The sequence below is a fragment of the Microtus oregoni genome, unplaced genomic scaffold (assembly GCF_018167655.1).
Source record: "Microtus oregoni isolate MIOR12 unplaced genomic scaffold, Mior012 000022F_ref0000154, whole genome shotgun sequence".
Lineage (NCBI taxonomy): Eukaryota > Metazoa > Chordata > Mammalia > Rodentia > Cricetidae > Microtus > Microtus oregoni.
In genome coordinates this window covers 7864076-7884617 of record NW_024543081.1, presented here as the reverse complement: position 1 = coordinate 7884617, position 20542 = coordinate 7864076, and the positions used below count along the sequence as shown (strand labels likewise).

Below are 20542 nucleotides of genomic sequence, written 5' to 3'. Positions count from 1 at the left end.
TGGTGTCGGTAGGAGTGAGGGCTTCCTGTCATCTATGCCGAATGGTAGCCGTAACAGCGCAACCAGAAACTGCCAGATAGCGGAGACCTGAGCTAGCTGCATGGCATAGGGAAGGAGGGGCTGGAACAGAGGGCAGCACGGCCATGAGATGATTGCTGAGATGCCACCTAGAGGAAGTACGAGCCTTGGGCTTGTGGTCACCACATTAAGACTGTGACCTGCCTTTCGGAGGGGGTCATGCAAGCACTTTCCTCATTCTTGCACCAGGACGCTGGGAAAGACACGATGACCCTGCTTGCTAGGTGGGGAGGCTCCTGTGGGAGTCAAGTCCAGTGCCGAAGTTACAGAGTGACTAATGGGTGGAACAGACTCTGTGCTAAGGGGGACTAAGGGGACAATATCCCCAGCGGAGGCAGTATGTGTACTCCCAAGCCTCCAGGAGATGTTGAAACTCAGTATCAGAACCTAGGGAGAAAACCTAGGAAAACCTGGGATATTCCTAGTCATTCAGGCCCAGGATAAAGTTGAATTTATATAGCAGGCACAATAATGGATTAGCAACCAAACAGTAATACACTGTAATAAGCATTATTAAAAATATGTGAAATGTTTATTTCCATTTAATATTTTCAAACTGAATTTGACCACAGATTCTTGAAAACAAAGAAAGCACATTTTGTTTGTTTGTTTGAAACTGGGTCTCTTCTATTATGCAGCCCTGGCTGTCCTGGAACTTGCTCATGAAGCAGGCTGGCCTCAAATTCACAGAAACCCACCTTCCTCTGCCTGCCAAGTGCTGGGGTCAATGGCATGGGCTACCACTCCTGGCTTGCATTTGTGACTAACACACTAGGCCTTATCTCTACTCTCCTGACCCTTGCCCAGTCACAACAATGTAGCTCGTGGTCCTACCTCCTGTCCTTGTCAGAACAAATGTCCTTTGGGAATCGAATCTGTCTACTTCTGCACTGAGACTCTCCCAGTACACAGTGGGCCAGTCTGCAAGTCTGTGCTCTGGATTGGATAAAAGGCACCTCTAACCCAGTGCCTCAAGACATAGCCCACTGGGGATATAGTCACATGTGTCCACAAGGAGAGTATCTGTGTGCCCTGGGAGGGGAAAGGGACAAAGAGCAGAATTACTGTGGGCAGGCTGCTTTGACCTTCCAAGACTTAGAAAGACAGACATCTGACCCATGGTGAGCACAGGCAGTCTATGAACTTAGGCTGGAGATGGGTTAATTATCAAAAAAGGGTAGTGTGTCCATGATGCAGCAGTTTCTGGGCAGAAGGTTCCAGATCTTGCACACCTCCAGTGAGTTTATAGCTTTACCCTCCTCTGCCTGGGTAACCACCAGATGTTGACATAGCTCCTGTATCATCTGTTGTTCTGATGAGATTGCAGCCCCCACTTAAAACCATTCGTGGTGGGCTTCCCACAGACCTCCATAGCCCAGTCCTCCCCAGCTACAAGACCCTTCCTGGATAGGGCCCCATCACCTCTGCCCACCTTGGCCCACTTCCACACTCTCCCCCCTTGAGCCTGTCTCCCCTTCTTGTCATGGCTTTTGAATTGTCTGCTGCCAACTCCAAAAGTCCTGGGGCCAGGACTGACTGTCCAGAGCACCGGGCTCTGGTGTCTGCCAGAGCCTGAGGTGTCAAAGCCAGCAGGTGGCCTCTGTACCAGATAAGTGCAGATCGCAGAATGGATATGAGGTCTGAGAGCATCCCCATCCTCTCTAGGTGACTTCTGCTCCTGATTTCTTCATCTGTGTAGCGGGAGTAGGTGGAACTGCCTTCCAGGGCTACCGCGAGTCTCGTGTCTAAGGTGAACATACTTTGTTTCCTGGACGGTGAGTGCCAGTCCTAGGGTGGCATCCAAGGACATACCGGGATTGGTCTTCTCTGAAGTCTACCTCTGGACACCAGCAGCTTCTTATTTTCCATCAGCAATACCTACTTCTCCTGCCCTGGTGGACTTCCACCACCTGATTGAAGGCAGGCTTCCAGGAGACCAGAGGCCACTGTCCTGGCAGATGACAGATGATAGGAGGGCTTTGCAGCAGGGGGCAAGCCAGTGACCCTTGGAAGCCTTGGGTGGCTCCTGGAAAGGACTTACATAAGCTGCAAGGTAAATACCGATAGGCCTGGACCCCAGACCCGTGGGAGAATCTCTAAATGCTGGGGCAGGGCAGGTAGCGGGACTCCTATGCTTCCTGTACCCGGCTCTCACTGCTGTCCGTACGCTTGCTGCAGGAAACTCCCTGCAGGTATTTCTTCCATACACCTTCAGGTAAGTGTGTGCAACAGCAGCGTCACAGACTGGCTTTCTCTCCTGGGCCTGCCACCGGCCAGGAAATGTGAACATGGAAGGAAGGGACAAGTGTGTCTAACCTGCATCCCGTGGGCCGCATAAGTCCCAGGATAGCTATAAAGGTGACCCAACACTTTTGCAGGTGACATCATCATGCAATCTCAAAAGGCATCCCAGAGTGAACTATGACACATGCCCAGAAACTCCCAGTGGGGTTAGTAACATGCCAACTAGGGGACACAAGCGCTTTGATAGTCCCCAGAATCACAGGAGTCTACTAAGCCCTGCACAGGCAGTGTCTCTGCTCTGTGTGCACCCATAGACACCAGTCAACACTTGGGAAGCAAGGAGAGAGGGTACAGAGGCATCCCAGAGCCAGGTGTGCATCCTCTGCTCTCATGGTGGGTGCAGGACAAACCCTTGCGTCTCTCTCCTCTGAAAGCAGTCTCCCAAATGAAATTCACTGTCCTCTGGGGCAAGTGACAGGGGACCATTTGAAAAGAGAAGTTCCAGATGTCTAAGGGAGGCCAGATGAAAGTCTGTTCAAAAGTGATTCCTCTGGATATGTAGTTTAAAAAAAAAAACCAACAAGTTTTCTTTTCTTGAAACCGTAGGAGCTCCAAGAACCCCAACTATTGGTTGTCTGTGTTCTCTGTGTTCACAGCGACTCTGCTGGCCCCTTACAAACCTTAATTCTCTTTCCTAACCATTATTTCAAGATCATTGTAAATGCCTAGTAGAACTAGGTTTATGGCAGAACATTTCGAGAGAGAGAGAGAGAGAGAGAGAGAGAGAGAGAAAACACCCCTGCATGTGCTGCATGTGGACTCTGGTCCTTGGAGCTTGGGACCTGTTGTACACCAGGTAACTAAGATCTCTTTCCACTGGCCACCCTGGCCATCTGGTACCTAGAGAAAGTCCTTCAGATATGTAGCCCCGTGAGCAGCCTCCAGTCACCCTTGCTCACTGTTATAAACATGCCACCTAGCACAATGCTGCCACTGGTAGGACAATGGTTTAATGCTGTCCCTGCCTGTTCCCCAGGTCATTCAGGAAATCATATAGGCAGGTCACTTTGCAAGTTCTTTTAATGTTTCCATTTATTTATTGTATGTGGCAGAGTGGCTGGTGTGTGTGTGTGTGCATATGGAGGTCAGAGGACAACTTTCAGGAGTTGGTTCTTTTCTTCCACCATGTGGAAGGTTCAAATACAAGCCATCAGAATTAGTGGCAAGCACCTTTACCCACTCAGTCATCTCCAGGGTCCCAATTTTGCAAGCTTTGAAACATTTTACAAATGGCTATTTCCTGGCCAGCACGAGCAAGAAAAGGAGGGCTTGCCAGTAGACAAGTAGGGAATGTTCTGTGGGTGTCTGGAGGGTGGGGCAAAGTTCACCAAAGGTATGAGGCTAATCAGCAAGGGTGGGTTTAAAAGTTCCTGAATGTTACAGTTTAATCGGGTCGGGTCCCCAGTTCCCGAGTAAAGAGACTCGCGCTTAAAGTTTCCTTTCCCCAGTAGGTTCTCCAGGGCGCTCATGGCCACAAATAGCATAGTGGCAGGCGCAGCATGAGGACAGAGAGGAGGGCTGGCATAGCACACATTTCGTTCCCAAAGGAGCGGTATCCTGATGCGTTGGCACCCCGGGGGCCGTGTGCATTCCGTGAGCAGAGATCCAGGGAGGACGCAAACAAAGTGGCTGCGCTGGGCCGCAGCACCCCCCCCCCCCCTCCTCGGCGCTGGCAGTTGGCAGAACCCCAGCGCCTCAGCTGGATACAGTCAACCCCTCTATCCCCCAACGTACTCAGAGGGGGTGCAGCCCGGGGCGGGGCAGGGGCTAAGGGTTGGAGCGGCGGCGCCTCCTCGCCACCGTCCCCGATGTCCTTCACCCTCCTAGTTCCCCGCCCGCCACACCCACCCTGGCACCTCGGCCACCTGTTGCCGCGTGCCCCGGCTTGCTCTTCCTTTCCCCCCCATTTCTCATCCTGGTACCCTGAAAATCAGATCTTTCCTGCTCGCCACCCCTACGAACTCCCGGGACTCTGGGGTGCGCTCGGTGGCCTAAACCAGCTCACCGAGGGCACACGGCGGGAAAAGTTATACCCGACCCGCCACCTTGAACTTCAGTCCCGGTTGGTGTGAGGGGCTGGGAACTGTAGCGCGCGCGCTTCGGGGTGTACCCTTTCTGCAGGGCTTTCTCGTCCGTCGGGTGACCTTGAGCAGTCCCTACCCCTAACCAGCCTCAGCTTACTAACGGACACCGTGGCCCCCGGGCACCAAATGGGCGTCGGGAAGAGCTGCCCCGGGCCTCTTCGGCCCCGCCCTGCCCCTCAGCAGCCAATCGTGCGCTGCCGTCTAGGGGGTGTGTCTCGCCCTGAGCCGCGGCCCCGGGCCTAGGGGGCGGGGTTTCCGGGGCGGTCACCTCGCCGCGGGACCCCGCAGGGGACGTCCGAGGGGCGGTGCGTGTCGTGGGGGCGCGGCTGGCACGGGCTCACGGAGGCGGTGCCGGTCAGGGGCCCGGGACACGGCGGCCCCACGACAAGGGTGACGGGGGCGGAGGCAACCGCTTGCGCCCCGCCTGGCGCCGCCTCCCCTGGCGCGCTGCCCTCGCGGACCCGCAGGCGGAGCGCAGCCTCAGGTGCTCCGGGGCGGGAGGGCACGCGCGGGGGCGGGAGCCAGGCGTCCCCTGTCCCGGGACAGTGAAGTGGGTGGACAGGGATAGGAGGGGCTCAGTGGCGCATGCGCGCGGATCAGGGGCGCGGGTCTACAGGCACCGGCGAGGGCACAAGCTGGGAACGTGTGCGACTCTCGGGGCCTGCGGGACTGTCCGCTACTTCGGGTCCCCGCAAGTGCCAAGCGCCGGCCCCGAACTCTGTTCGCAGCTGGTAGTGGGGCTGGGGGCTTCGCGGAGTCCTTGAATTGGAGCGACGCTGGGTCCTCTGGTTGTCCCCTGGAGGGGAGGGCCCACGGGCGGAGACATCGGGGAGCGTCCTTCCCACGGCGCGGTGCATTTGGGCGTCACCCACCGGGGGGCGTTTCCTGAGACCCTCAGGGATCTCAGAGGCGAGGTAACCTGAGGACCGGACAGACTGATTCTGGGATCACTGAGCCCGGCTACTCCTGTGGATCTGGAGAAACGCGGGTGGGTTCCTGTCACCAGCAGCCGACCCTCTTTGAGCACCAGTTCCCACATTGCGTCCGACCGTAGTGGGGAGATGGGGGACAGGCCCCAGCAGTAGGGTAGAGTCTGGCAAAGCCATTCTATGTCTCTGCCTCTCCAGAGCCCAGTGCCACAGCGGGCCCTGTGTAGGGCAACTTAAGTCTCCTCAGCACCTCTCGCTGTTCGCTGCTCGGCCAGCCTGCTAGGGATAAAGGAAGCCTAGAGTGCCAGTGTGCTAATCTGGAGGGTGACTGCCCCAGTACCCGCTCCAACTATCCTGGAACAACTGCACCCCTCCTTTTCCCAAACTTTTTTTTTTTTTATTTAAAGGGAAGAGGGTGTTTCTCTGCAGTTAAGATTCTTTCTAAGAAAACATACAGTGTTATAATGTCTTATAGTCTTTTAGAGGCACTCTGTTGGAGTTGCTCACCCACCGCAAACCCAGCCCACTCCTTTCCCCTAAGGAAACCAGAACGGCCTCTCCCCTCCTAGCACTTCTTGGGGGAGGAACTCAGAACTTTCTTGAGCGACCCTGGAACACTGTAGTGGTTGCAGGCAGCAGGGTCACAGTGACTTTCCCAAGGTGGCGGAGAGTTGGGGGGGATCCAGAGAACATATTGTGACTGGTTCCTTCCTTAACGTCCTACAGCCAAGACTGAAGTTCAAGGCCCTATCTTCCCGGTGGAACTGACTTTTGTCGCAAGTCAAGCTCAGGAACAAGACGCTGTCATCACAGGTAAAAAGAGGACTCGTGGAGCTTCCAGACTGAAATATAAATTCTGTCTTTGGTTGCACTAGCAGGAGGCCGGGGGGTCGGGTAGATTATTTTATGATAAAATAGTAAATGCATTTTCAGGGTTTGGAAAGCCAGGCAAATGGATGGAACCATGTTTCATTTCTGAGTGTGTGTTCTCTGGGAACCTCAGTTCTTTACAGCAGGCTGCTTTGGTGCTTTTTAAAAAGAGGTGGCATTGCTTTAGAAATAGTCTAACTGACTGGTAAGGCTGGCCTGATGTCTTCTAGCTGTTTCCAGATAAATTTGACTACGTGGTCAGTGAGTTTCATCATCAGTCATGGCAGGGATGACCCCAAGAAACAGTCAGATGAATAGTCCTTAGCGGCCACATAAAAGTCCAGGGACATTGGGCCTGACGGTAAATGAAAGGCAGTAGAAAGCAAAGTGTTTCTTTTCCCGTATCTTAAACATGTATGGAAACACACCAGACTCCCAGTGCTTGTTAGCAGGGGAGGATCCTGTTATGTAGCCCATGCTAGCCTGGATCTTGCTGTGTAGCAGAGGCTATCCTTGAGTTTTTTATATTCCTGGTTCAATCTCCTAAGTACTGAAAGCTGAAGTCATTCTTTGTAACTTATGCTTGTCAAGCCTATTAATTAGAGAGTTCTAAAAATTGTGCACGTGTGTGTGTGGGTGTGGGTGTGTATGTGTTTAAAGGGTAGAAAGAGATGGGAGAAGAGAAAACATGTTTCTTCTACATAGACTTTTATAATGCTTTATTAGGTTGAGGAAAAATATTTTCATGTGAATAAAATGTATCTTTGCTTCATTTAAAGTGTCTGTATAATATCCCACTAGGCTTAGATACAGTATTTAGCCAATGCATATATAGATAAATGTGAGTATATAATTCATTTGATTCATGCTTACTGTGTAGCTGCTAGGGGCTCCTGTGTCATTCACGAACAAGACAGTCATGGACTTGCTCATGAAACTAATTTTCATGCCAGAATATAGGAAACAGCTGGAGTTGGAGCTCAGTTGGTATAGTGCTTGCCTAGTACACAATGTACCCTTGGTTTGATCCCACGCACTACATAAATCAGGTGTGGAGGGATGGCACATGCTTGTAATCCCAGCACTGAGGAGACAGAGGCAGGAGAATCAAAAATATATGATAAGTTTGAGGGTAGCCTGGGCCACATGGGACCTCGTCTCAAAAACAAATAAATAGACATGCTGGTGCATGTCTTTCATCCTCGTACTCAGGAGGCAAAGGCAGGAGGATCTCTGTGAGTTCAAGACCAGCTTGATCTACACAGTTTTAGAGCAGCCAGTGCTATGCAGTAAGACCCTCTCTTAAAAAATAAAATAAGCAAACAATAATAACAAAGCTAACAAACAGACAAGCAAAAAAGAAGTTTAAAACTATCCTCATAATGGTTAAAAGATGAAGAAACTGGAATGCAGTGAGAGAAGGGGTGTCTTAGCCGTTTGTGCCTAGGGACCCTTGTGCCCCCTTTTTAATGTTATGATCATTTGTGGTTTTATAATACTGTTTGAAAAGATTTTATTAAAACATCGTTTGAAATGTCTCTTTGACATAAATAGATTTTTATTACAACAAGTTCCCTTGCCCCTGTTTGCTCTTGCAGCCTCTGTGTGGGGTGTTGTTGTTGTTAGTGGCTGATGTTTGTCCTAGCTTTGTGGCATTGCAGCTAAGGTCGTGGCCAGTTGAATGTCTGCTTTTGGTGGCAAAAGGGAGAGGGTCTCTGTTTTTATTTCTGATTTTGGCAGTTTGATGGGCACTGTTTTAAAAATTTCAGTGGGCATGGTGGTGGTGCATGTTTTTAATCCTAGCACATGAGAGGCATTGGCAGATAGATCCCTGTGAGATCCACGGCCTGGTCTGCATAGTGAGTTTCAGGCTAACCAGGTCTACATAGAGAGACCCTGCCTCAAAAATAGATAGATAGATAGATAGATAGATAGATAGTGAGTTTCAGGCTAGCCAGGGCTACATAGAGAGACCCTGCCTCAAAAATAGATAGATAGATAGATAGATAGATAGATAGATAGATAGATAGTGAGTTTCAGGCTAGCCAGGGCTACATAGAGAAACCCTGCCTCAAAAATAGATAGATAGATAGATAGATAGATAGATAGATAGATAAGCTATAACTTCTGTGTATGGGACAAACATTTGTTGTGTCTGTGGCTTTAGACTTTTTAATGTTGCAGAATAAACTGGATCATCTAGGGTCATGGGCTTAGAGAAAATTAGGCAGAGAATTTAAATCTCCAACTTGGTGATAAGAGGACCTTTGTTATTGTTTTTGGGTTTTGTGAGGTTTCTGCTTTGGTTTTGGTTGTTGAACATCAAGTCCAGGGGTGCAGGTTCACAGCACATGCTGTACTGAGGGGTGCCCCCAGCTGCAGGTGGGTTTCAGTAGGAGCTTCCAAAAGAGAAACATGTGCTGTGTAACAGCTTGCTTCTCTGGGTGTCCAGCAGAAAGGAACACTGTGCATGTGGCATTCCAAGCTGTTCTATAGATTTATTTGTATTTACTTGTTCTTCAAAGATGTGTGTGTGTGTGTGTGTGTGTGTGTGTGTGTGTGTGTGTATACACGCTTTGTCTCTCCTGAGCTTTGTCAATGGCTGAGCGTCAAGGGGTGGTGACTGCGGTGTCCTGGAAGAGTCTGTGCATGTCACATGGTGAAGCCCTCGTTCTTGGGTGAAGTCTTCCTAGTTGAGCTGAGCTGGTTTGGGGTCTGCACAGCAGAAAGGAAAGGGCACTGGAGGGTGCATTGGAGACAGACCTGGATTTGGCGGGAAAGGTGTGATGTCATTCATTATGACATTTTGGGTCCCCGCCTCTCAGCTGCCACCTGCTAGGCCACAGACTTCTGTCCACCTCCCTATGCTGCAGCTTCTCAACAGAAAATGCAGTTCTCTAGATCACCTTGAAGAGCTGTGACACTGAGAAACAGCAGCCGAAACAACCGTGCCCATCTGAGTAGCCGTCAGGGCGGCTCAAGCTCTGGGCCACCTCTGTTGCTGACCTACCCTGAGCCATTTGTATCTGTCACAGCCTTTTGACCTCCCGGAGACTTTGAGAAAGAGATTTTCTCACTACCCTCCCATGCCCTCTCATCAGATTCCAGTTTGAAGCAGGTAAAGGAAAGGGCCGATGGCTCTAGCAGTAACTTAGAATGTGACAGACAAGTCCTGCATGTGCCCCCCCCAGTGTCTCTCCAGAGGTGTCCAGCCTAGGGCCAGCAGGCTGTGTGTGTCCCAGGATCACTGTGAATGTGACCCAGTGTGTAGATGATACGACGGTGCAGTGTCAAAAGTCAGATGCCTGTTAGACCAAACCATACTGAGGGACCTACTAAAAGGCAGCCTCCTGCATCATAGTGGGACTTATGTTTAGGTGTTGCCTGGCACCATGGTTCTGGAGAGTCTGCCGCTCCCACTGAGGCGGGGGTGGGGAGTAGGGGTAAGGTGTTGGACATGGAGGGCTGGGGGTTAGGATCTGTCCACTGTTCACCTGCTAGCACCATAGATTTTGTAGGAACTTGGAGAACCTCATTGAATTTGTAAATGATTGGCAGTAATGAGATCAGCAGGAACTCACTGCCCTATACCCTTGTAGAAGCATTCATGTGGAAGGACAGGTGTCTCTGAGCTGGCAAGTGCTACATCCTCGTCTCCACTGTGGGACACCTCTTGGTAGTTGGCAGCTCTCCTTATGGCCAGGATGTAGTTCCTGTGGCTGTGGAGTGAGATGTGGTAGTTGCTGTCAAAATATTGTGTTTGTAATTATCACTAGATTTGGGAACTACTCTATATGAAATACCTTTTTTTAACACTACAAAGCCTGAAGATATGTTTAAATAAAGTGTTATTTTTTTCTGCAAATCATGGACTCAAATACCTGACTGAGGAAGAAATGTGGTTCAAGTTCTGTAAATTGGGACATGGAGCATTCATTTTTAAATATATATATATATATGTGTGTGTGTGTGTGTGTGTGTGTGTGTGTGTGTGTGTGTTTTCCCTGAATGTATGTCTGTGCTTTATATGCATGCCTGCTGCCCGTGGAGGCTAGAAAAGAGCATTGGATCTCCTGGAACTAGAGTTACAGATGGTTGTGAGCTGCCATCAAACTCAAGTCCTCTGCAAGAGCAGCCACTGCTTTAACTACCAAATCACCTCCCAAGCTCTTCAATGTATGTATTTAATGGACTAAGGGTCTTGCACGGGATGTATATTCTTAGGAGAAATTGGAGACATTAAATGCTCCTGTAGGTGGCACACCACAGGCTGCTTTTATTCTGCTGGATTTTAAGAGATTTGGAAATAAAAAAAGGAGTGAGTGTCTCTAATTGGACCCACTTTCATGACACTTTCTGCTTGGAGAACACAAGGACGCCTTTAAAACAGCATCGCTCTGAGTCCTGAGAGTCAGGGCTGGAACACAGACTGGTTAATTGTCCCAAAGGTCACTGAAACTTGTGAACAATTCAAGATTAGGGTAGGTTCAAGAGTGAGGGGCCCCCTGGGCTCTTGACAGCCATTTGTAACTGAACAAGTCTGTGGTTGTGTGATAACTACTCTGAGGTGACAAGCAACAACTATCGGGGAGAGACCTAGTAATTAGGGGTGAACTGGTGGAAGTGCCCAATTCAAGACGTTAGCAGTCAGCTTTAGGTGAGCATTAGCGGTGAAACAAGATGGCCTGTAAAAAATACAAGATGAAATCACGCAGCAGGTGACAAATCTTAGTGCCCCAAAGCCATTGTTTCTGTGTTCCCTCCACGCTAAATGCAGATGGTTTTTTACTGGAATAAGTTTTAGCTGCGGTTTTCCAGGTGGCTTTTCTGATTGGTCAGAGTGATATCTTAATGGCTTGCCGATCCCAGAGCCCTGCTCTCCTCGTCTGGAATCACGAGCCGAGCCGCTCTGATGCATTCCAGGCTCCAGTCACAGACCAGCCTGGGGGAGGGTTTTATTCACCACTTTCTAGTCCTGTGCATGAAGAATGATGCTTTAAAAAAAAAAAAAACTGTTCTGGGAACTTTGAACTTTGGCTGCCGTGGGGTCATGTCTGAGTGAGTGAAAGTTATTGACAATGGAAATCATCCGGGCAGCGTGTGGTTGCAGTGCCCTTGGACTTTACAGTTTAGGGAAGCGTTTTGCTCAAGTATTATCGTTGCCTCGGTCTTCACTTTGGAAAATACTGCAGATGTCACCAGATGCAGCCGGGGAAGCTGGGCTCACCTTTCCTGCCTGCTGCTTCGTAAGCAGGAGCCTAAAGTACTTGAAACTTCAGAGCGTGACCTCCACGATCTCGCCTTCATAGAAGTCGCTTTGTCTGCTGTTTTCCATTAGGAAAGACAGTCTCTTGCTGTTGTTTTGAAATCACAGAAACAAGCCTGAGCTGCTGTACTCAGTGTGGAGGACTGACATAGGAAAGTCACTTTAAAGGAAGGAGTTCAGGTGTGCAAAGATGTGTAGGTTTGCATGACACAGAATGTGATGTGTGAAGAAGGAGGCTTGAAAAGGGCGTGCGGCGAAAGAAGGGGTCTTAGTGTCTAAACGTGCTCTGAGCAGTGCTCTTTGAAGTACCAGGCTCATGGGACGAGTGCCGGTGATAAATGTGGGATGAAGCCGTGTAGGCGTCACATGCCTATAATCCACGCTTGGGAATCCAAGGCAGAAGAGCCACAGATTCTGGGATAGCCTGGGCTAAACAACCGAGGGAGCATGGCGTGGCGAGGTTGATGCCTGGTGCCTTTATCCAAAGCAGAGAGGATTTTAGATGTATGAAGGCATTATGGCAAAAGTGGGAACATTCAAAAGTAGAATGGCCCTGGCAGTAGTGGCACACGCCTTTAATCCCAGCCCTCGGGAGGCAGAGGCAGGTGGATCTCTGGGAGTTCGAGGCCAGCCTGGTCTACAAGAGCTAGTTCCAGGACAGGCTCCAAAGCCACAGAGAAACCCTGTCTCAAATACCAAAGATAAAAAAGGAGAATGGGTTGGACAGTGACTGGGGGGTGGATCAAAGATGGTGGACCAAGGGCACCCACCCTTGCCACTGACCCTGCAACCTGGATGGGACCATGAGAGAGGAGCGGGGAGTGTGCATCTGGGCTGGTATGTGGAGGCCAACAGGAAAGTTGCGGTTCTCAGCCAAGAGGACAGCAGTGGAGAGGGAGGAACAGCTCACCTGGAGCAGCCAAGGCTCCTTGCAGGGTTCTGGGGTTGTACTTAGAGACTGGGCAGGGAGCGTAGCAGGATTCAGAAGGAAGAGTGATATATGAGCGGCTTCCTTTTACTCTGGAGACCAAACATTATCGGTTTTTCCCGTGCCCTATTCTCTACTTGGATGAATCTAATAAAGGTAGCTTTTAGTGTCTAGGGCAGAAGTCTAATGAAGGTGAATGTTTAACCACACTCAAGGGCAGCTGATAATCTCGATAGCAATAGAGGCACAGGCTCGGAGAAATGGGAGCCCGAAGGAAGACTTCAGCCAGGACTTCCTTGACTCAGAGAGCACAACCCTACAATGAACTGTGACCCTTTGGAGAAATGAATGAATCTAGAAGAGGCTTTCCTGGTGGGAGGAAACATTTCTAGTAGGTATTTTAAAAGAAGGGTTAGGGAAGACTCCGAAGCTTTAGTTAAGGAAGTCTCTCAAAACCAGACCTCAGGAGATGGTAAGGCGCATTATAGCATAAGGTGAACACATCTAGACCCAGTTATCTTGAGAGCTTTGTATTTAGACTCATGAAGGGAGATTACCAAAGGGCCTATTAGCATGGACTTCCCAATTCTCAGTATCCTCAGGGTCGGTCCCCTGAACCCAGCGAGCCCCTCTGCCTCCTGCTAGGCCCCTGCATTTTGCCATCTCTCTCTGAACTCCAAGTCCAGACATCACCTGTGACCTTGCCATGATTCCCAAGCTTTGTGTGTCTTACTCTGAGCCACCCTGCACTATTCCCTTGATCCTCCCCCGTCTCACTAATTGGCTCCCACCTGGACTGGTCTAGGGGAAGCTTGGAGCAGCATAAGCTACAGGGTCCTCTCCCGTCACTTAGCAACCCTCAGACTCAGGTTTTTCACCTGGCCTTCAGTTTCCTTGTTCATAAATGGGATGACTACCAGTGCTTTTTATAGACAGCCCTGCCGGGCAGGCTATAAGAACTCTGTAGGCACTTGTCTGCCTAATTAAGTCCCGCTGTCCGTCAGCCCATACGTTAGACACTCATGGGTTTCAGTGGTGACCAGAAAGGCATAGCCTGACTCCCCAGAGCTGACATTTTCCACTCTGGCCTCTTACAGTTCTTTTTCTACTCTTTACTTCTTCCACAGATGAAGACGACATGCACCCTTCTCCTGTTCTAGGTCTTCTCTCGACCCGTAGCCTCTTCCCTTTAGATCTCAGCTGAAGACTTCCTTCTTAGCTTTCTCCCTGAGCCTCCCTTGGTTGGAGCTTTCTGACATGGGTACCAACAGAATTCTGGATGCCTTCCTGTCAAAGCATGCGTGTCTGTGCTAAGTCTGTTCACATATGATTTGACGAAAGTGACTTTCCCTGAGACCCAACAGCTGCAAGAAGCCTAGTGCCCCTCGCTCGCACCCCACTCCCGCTCGGTAGGAGCAGGTGCATTCTCTGTCTGCGAGTTCTTCAAGGTTGCTTTCAATGCCGCTTCCTTCGTGAAGTCTTCTCGACTCTCCCCAAAGCAAGTGTGTGTGTGTGTGTGTGTGTGTGTGTGTGGTGTATGTTTGTGTGTATGCACGTGTGTGTGCATGCACATGGAAGCCAGAGCTCTCAACTCCTAGTATCTTCTACTATTGCTTGCTACCTTACTTCTTTCCTTTACAAGGATTTATTTTTAAATGTGTGTTGTTGTATGTGTGTGTGTGTGTATGTGGATTCACACTCACGCACCATCCATGTGTAGGTATAGCCAGAGGCCAGAGGCACTAAATTCCCTCATCACTACAGTGCATCTCAGAGCACGTTTGTTCTAAGAATTCGGAATTTCCCTTTGCTAAAGGAAAGAAGTTGAAGCAGAAGTAAGACTCACTGAAATTCATGAATCTGCAGAACCCTTTCCGTTCTTTCCATCGTGATCTCGAGGCATTAAGTGTGAGTTAAACTCCTCTTGACCCACATCGGCCGGCGGGATCTAATCTTAGGTGATTATTAACTCTAATCAGGAATTTAATGACCGATATTCAGGAAGCATTACCCATTTAATCACCACGCCTGCCCGTCCCCTTCCTGTCGCAGATGGGTCCGGCAGCCTCAGGACAGTAACCATCTTCCCCTGGCCAGCAGGTCAATGGCTTCCCGAGATGGAGCCTGGGAGGGTCATTGCAGACTTCGGGGTGCAGTGGGCCCCTTGCCATTCAGCTCAATTGGCCTGCATGAGGTCAGTTGTTCCCTAGACAAATATAAGCCTCTCATCCAGGCCTGTTTGCTAGAAGAATCTAAAATGAGAGTGAGCCCAAGCTACTCCTTGATTTGCCTGGTGGGTTTGAAGGATGGGGAGGCCATCTGGGGGTCATGAGCCATGAGGTTAAATGGGAGCAGCGCTAGCCCCTGCTGCTTCTGGGCAGGGTACCCTAGCTGCCCTCACTTGTGCATGGGAACCCAGGTAGTGAGATGGGTTCCAGGATTTTAGTTTTTCTTTTACAGTCAGGCTGTTTAAATTACTGCATGTCCTCGGGAAGCAAAGGCAGGCAGTTCTCTTGTGAGTTCAAGGCCAGCCTAGTCTACAGAGCAAGTTTCCAGGACAGCCAGGATTGTTACCCAGAGAAACCAAGAAAGAAAGAAAGATTACTGTATGTCATTTATATACAGTGAAATCTATCTGTCCTCAGTCTATAGTTCTGTGAGGTTTGAGAAACACTATTAGATCCATGTTTTCTCGCTAGATGCCAGCTAGGGTTTGTTAACTGTTCCTAGATATCATTCTTAGTGGCCTTTCTATTGTTGTTGATGCCAACCCCCATCACTTTGTTTTCTCTCTCACATCACCTGTTCCTGGCTCCCCTCTGCCTTCACCTTACCCACCCCTTCTGCAGCATCTCTGATTCCAGCAGAATTCAGAGTTCTCCACCATGAGAGCTCAGGTAGGCCCCTTGCTCCCACCCCAGGTCTCAGGATGGCCCACCATCAGAGTCCCTCAGGATTCTTCTGGAGAGCTGGACCTAAGTGTCACACCCTTGGACTCTAGGGATAGTCATTTCTTGTGATTTTGGAGGCAGAAGTCTGTATCAGCCGGCAGAGCTGCATGCCTGTGAAGGTTCTGGGCAGAACCCATCCTTGTCTTTCTAGTGTCTCTGATGGCCACAGCCCTGTGTTCCATAGCCCACCAGCGTGGCCCTGCTGTGACTGCTTTTGCTTCACAAAGCATCTTCTCTCATGTCTGTCTATGGTCACATTTCCACTTTAATATTATTTAGTGTGTGTGCATATTCATGTGTGCACATTCATGTGTGTGAGGTCAGAGGGCAACCTTTTAGGAACCAGTTCTGGCCTTCCACTTTGTGCAGACGGGGTCTTCCATTTTGTGGAGGCAGGGTTTCCCTTGTGAGTACCTCTATGCCCTATACTCCAAACTAGCTGGCCTGAAAGCCATCCAGAGTCTCCTGTCTCTACCTCCTTCGCCACAGGGGTGCTGGCATTAACCGCATGTCCACTGCATCCAGCTTTTCATGTAGGTTCTGAGGATTGTACTTTGAGTCAGAAGGCATGTACAGCTAGCCTGTCTACCTGCTGAACTATCTTCCCAGTGTAAGCGGAGACTGCTCATTTGTTCCCAGCCGCCCAGATACAAATAATCACACAGAAACTGTATTAATTATAACAGTGCTCAGCCAATGACTCAGACATGGTTCTAGCTAGTGCTTCCATCTTGAATTAATCCATTTCTAGTAATCTGAGTATTGCCACGAGGCTGTGGCTTATTGGAAAGATTCCGGGTCCTTCTCCTTTGGCAGCTACGTGACATCTCCCTGACTCCACCTACTCTCTCCCGATATCTCTGTTCAGATTTCCTGCCTGGCTTTATTCTGATAAGCCATTGGCCAAAACAGCTTTATTCATTAGCCAATAAATGTTGTAGTACGGAGCGGCGGGCTGTGTCCCGCCACCCAGCTAGCTTTACCGGAAATAATTACACGGAAATTGTATTCTTTTAAACACTGCCTGACCCATTAGTTTCAGTTTCTTATTGGCTAGCTTTTACATATTGATCTAACCAATTTCTATTAATCTGTGTAGCCCAAGAGCTGGCTTACCAGGAATGATCTTAACCTGCTTCTGTCTGGAGTGGGAGAATCATGGTGACTCCCTGACTCAGCTTCTTTCTCCCAGCATTCCGTTCTGTTTACTCCGCCTACCTAAGGGTTGGCCTATCAAATGGGTCTAGGCAGTTTCTTTATTAATAAGAAATCACTCCCACATCATTTCCCCTTTTTCTGTTTAAACAAAAAAGAAAGGCTTTAACTTTAACATAGTAAAATTACATATAGCAAAACAGTTATCAAGCAAGAATTACAGTTACAATATTTATATCTATTTTATCTTTTATCATAACTAAGGAAAACTATAACTATTCATTCTTTAACTCCATCAAAGACTCCAGAAGGATATAATACTACCTAAGTAAACAAGAAATAAGAAAACTCTAGAAATGACAGAGACATCTTGCTGCCTGGACAGTCACCCAAAGTTCTTTTGTATGGTTGGGGCATCCATCTTCAGCCTTCAGGCCCAAAGTATCCAGCAGACATTTTCATGAAGCAGGAAATTCCAAAGACAGTTTAGTCATTATCTGTTGTGTCCTGTAGAATGTCTCGCAGACTCTTTCATGAGTCATGAACCCCGAAAGACCAGCTCACCTTTAGGCAAGTTCAGCAGTCCTCTCTCTGCGGGTTCTCTGTGTCCATTTTATGCAACAGTCCAGGCAAGAGCAGTTTCTTGCCCAAATGGCTATCAAACTCCATAAGGATCCTCTTTGATGCCCATCTTTCTCTCGAAGTAGATTGGTGCTGCCAGGAGCAGACGTGTCTCATTGTCATGAAAAGTCCTAAGTTATTAAAATATTTTAAATGCCATATTCTGTAGCCTTTGAGAGATATGAAGAATGCCTATCTGAAATATGTCTCTATATATCTAGAAAATCTAAGTAACATGACTACAAACTTGACTATTATTTATGATTATCCATCAACAACCTATATTTCCTAATTATACATTACATTTTAAAAATGAACTACACAATCACACCTTATTCAAGATCAAAAATACATATACATATAACAAAATTGACCTTAAAATCCATACCAATGCAAATTATTCATACCTATATCATATCCCCCTTTAAATGTAAAAGAACATTTATAAACAATATTTTGGGAACATGGGCGCAGTTTTTTTCTCCAAACTGCTTCCTGCTGAATGGGGGCGTCGTTAATTAGGCCTTTCATGGTATAACCTGTGTGCTAGTTTCATCTTAGTTGGCAGTTGAGCGAAGCAATTTTCTGAAGATGTTCACAACAACCTTTCAGGAGGGCGTGGTCTATCATACCAAATTGTAATAGAAAAAATCCATAGAGTCTCATCCTCTGTGAAAACAAAAGAAGACTCTCTCCAAAGCATCATATCCTTAGACCCAAATTTTGAAGTCATACCCTCATGATACCCGTTCTGGTTACACTTGGCAGTCCATATAATGAAATGTCTCTCTGTACTTAGCTCCTTCACAGTCAAAAATTTTAAAGAAAACACAATGTACATTATCCAGACTCTCTGTGAATTTTCCATTTTTACGTGGCTTATTTTTCTTTATTTCTTTTAATCTCTTAACTATCTGTACTCTGTCTCTTTAAAGACTTTACCTTTTTTTTTAAACCATTAACTTTATTCTCTATATTCTTTTCTTCTCTCTCTCAAGCCTACGTACACTCATCCAACACTGTGGTCTTTTATGTCTGAATCTGTTTTATTGTGAATCTGTAACATTTTTTTTACTATCCAGGAGCATTTCTTAAAATGTTAAGCAGTTCTTAAAAACTTAAGTTGCACCATGTACAGGTAATACGGTACCGCCTGTGTCCTGCCCAGTTGAAACCTTAAATGCGCTGTTTTTATGGTAATTACGGTAGTTTCTGCCTGAGACCAGCACAGTTCAGCATGGCAGAGCTGAGCCAAGCCGCTCCTGCCTCAGAGCCATTTGGTGCCCCTGAGCCACACACAGTTCCAGGCACACAGCAGTCCACATTGCCATCAAGCAAGCCGTAGAGCTTTACTCCAAATGTTCCATTTAAAAGCTCTGTCTCCCACAGGAGCCAGACAGAGATCGTAATGGCGGCACAGCCCAGAAAGCCGGCATTTTAAAACAGCCAGTTTTTTCCTGCTGCTGAGTCAGGACAATTTCTCTCTGTGGCACGCCACCCACAAACAGCAAGAAGCTATCTTTTCCTTATTTTTAAGCCTTCTCAGGTTTTTAAGTGGATTTAGCCCATCACCCACATCAAATAAAAGCAACGCAGAAGGACATCCCACATCACCCCAGACCCATGCTCCCCCTTTTTGGTGATGTCCATCACTTTGCCTTAGGCCTAACCTACACCACGGTGAGCTCACTATGACTTTATCGTTAGTGACTCATTTGCAGATAACCTCCATCTCTGAGGTATGGTGAGTTGAAATAGAAAATTCTGTGAGGAGCACAGATTAACTGATCACAAGACCTCCCAAGCTCACTGTAGAACCCCTTGGCATGGGAGAGAACAAGCTGCAAAGCCTGGGCTCAGGACACAGACAGCTCTGCAGCCATCATCCCGTGGCCACTCACGGCTCCTGCCTTCACGCCCACAGTGTGTTGGCAGCCGACCTTCACTCAGGGAGGTGTGGAACATTGTGGCCTTTCAATTGTTCATCCTTAAATTTGGACCTGGCAGGGAAATGTAAATCACAGTCGTACTGAGTCTGCCCATCTCGTCCCAGTCAGAGTGGCTCGAGGAAGGAAACAAACCACAAAAGCTGGTAAATCTGTGAGGAGAGAGCAAGTCGCCCACTGTTGGTGGAAAGGTAGACGGGTGCAGCCATTGAGGGAACCAGAGTGGAGACATCTCCAAAGCTAAAAACAGAGCTACCGCACCGTCCTGCTATCCACGGGAAGGATCCTCAGGCAATATTCCTCAGAGACACTTGGGCAGCCATGTTTATGTAGGCCCTGTTTACAGCAGCCAAGATAAGAATCATCCTTGTGGCCTATCAGTAGATGAGTAGATAAAGAAATGCAGGGCGTACTGGCAAAAGAGTTGTATCTAGTCACAAAGAGTAGAATCTGCCATTTCTCAGAAAATGTATGAAACTAAAAATTACCATGTAAGTGACAGAGACTCGGCAAGGCAGATGCTGCGTGTTTCTCTCATGAGGGGTCTACACTTGAAAACACACGTGTATGCATGGCATGGAAGTTAGGGGGGACTCCGAAGGAGAGGCTGAGGTTGAAAGGGAGTGGCGAGGGGCAAGAGAAATGAATGGGAGGGCTAGAAAGGCCAGGGTTCCCCTCCCATGAGCAGTCAGGATTTAAAGACATACATGACATGAAACGGGAAGGAGCATTTGGGGTGGGAGGCGAGTGAGTGGGGAGCGTAGTTAGACGATGCGCCGAGTATAACTATGTACTTTGCACACTATCTAAGATATGATAATAAGTGATAGTGGTGCTGTTCCAGGGAGAGCATGTGCCACAAGTACACGAGAAGAGAGAAAGCCAGTGGTGGTGCCTGGGTGGAAGGAACAGCGGGAGAACAGCTAGCCGCTACGGGAGGTGCGCTGAGGTCGCCTCCTCATGCAAACTGAGAAAGCGGCGGTGATGAGAAGCCTGAAGAAGCAACTCCCACACATTACAGGGATTCACAAGGCCATTCATGACCGCAGAAGAGCACAGGGTAGCGGCTGAGGAAACCCTAGTGGTTAAAGTACTTGCCCTGCAAACACATGGACTGGAGCACTGGTCTCTGAACCCATAGGTGCCCAGTGTGTGGCAGCCCACCTGTCGTTCGTTCTAGCCTCAGAAGGTGGAGAGTGAGCCAGTTAGTGAGACTGACTATATTAGTGAGTGCTGGGTTCAACCGAGAGACCCTGCTTCAATGGATGAGGTGGAGGAGCAATTGACAAGATTCTGAATAGTGATCTTGGGCTTCCATGTGCACGCATGCATATGCAAAAACACACACAAACACATGCATGCACACACATGGGCCTACACATATGCAAAAACATACGTCTACACATGCAT

General features: G+C 48.6%; 1 protein-coding gene across 3 annotated transcripts in view; it reads left to right on the top strand.

The window, feature by feature from the left end:
* The first annotated feature begins 5008 nt into the window (after positions 1 to 5008).
* The window catches only part of Ppara (peroxisome proliferator activated receptor alpha), a 66504-nt gene continuing 50970 nt past the window's right edge, over positions 5009 to 20542 (top strand). For 2 of the 3 annotated variants that reach the window (XM_041671919.1, XM_041671921.1), the window contains exons 1-2: positions 5009 to 5454; positions 6122 to 6208. The gene's annotated coding sequence lies outside the window, so the exon portion shown is untranslated. The remainder of the gene's footprint in view (positions 5455 to 6121; positions 6209 to 20542) is intronic. The other variant, XM_041671920.1, reaches the window with a different exon arrangement.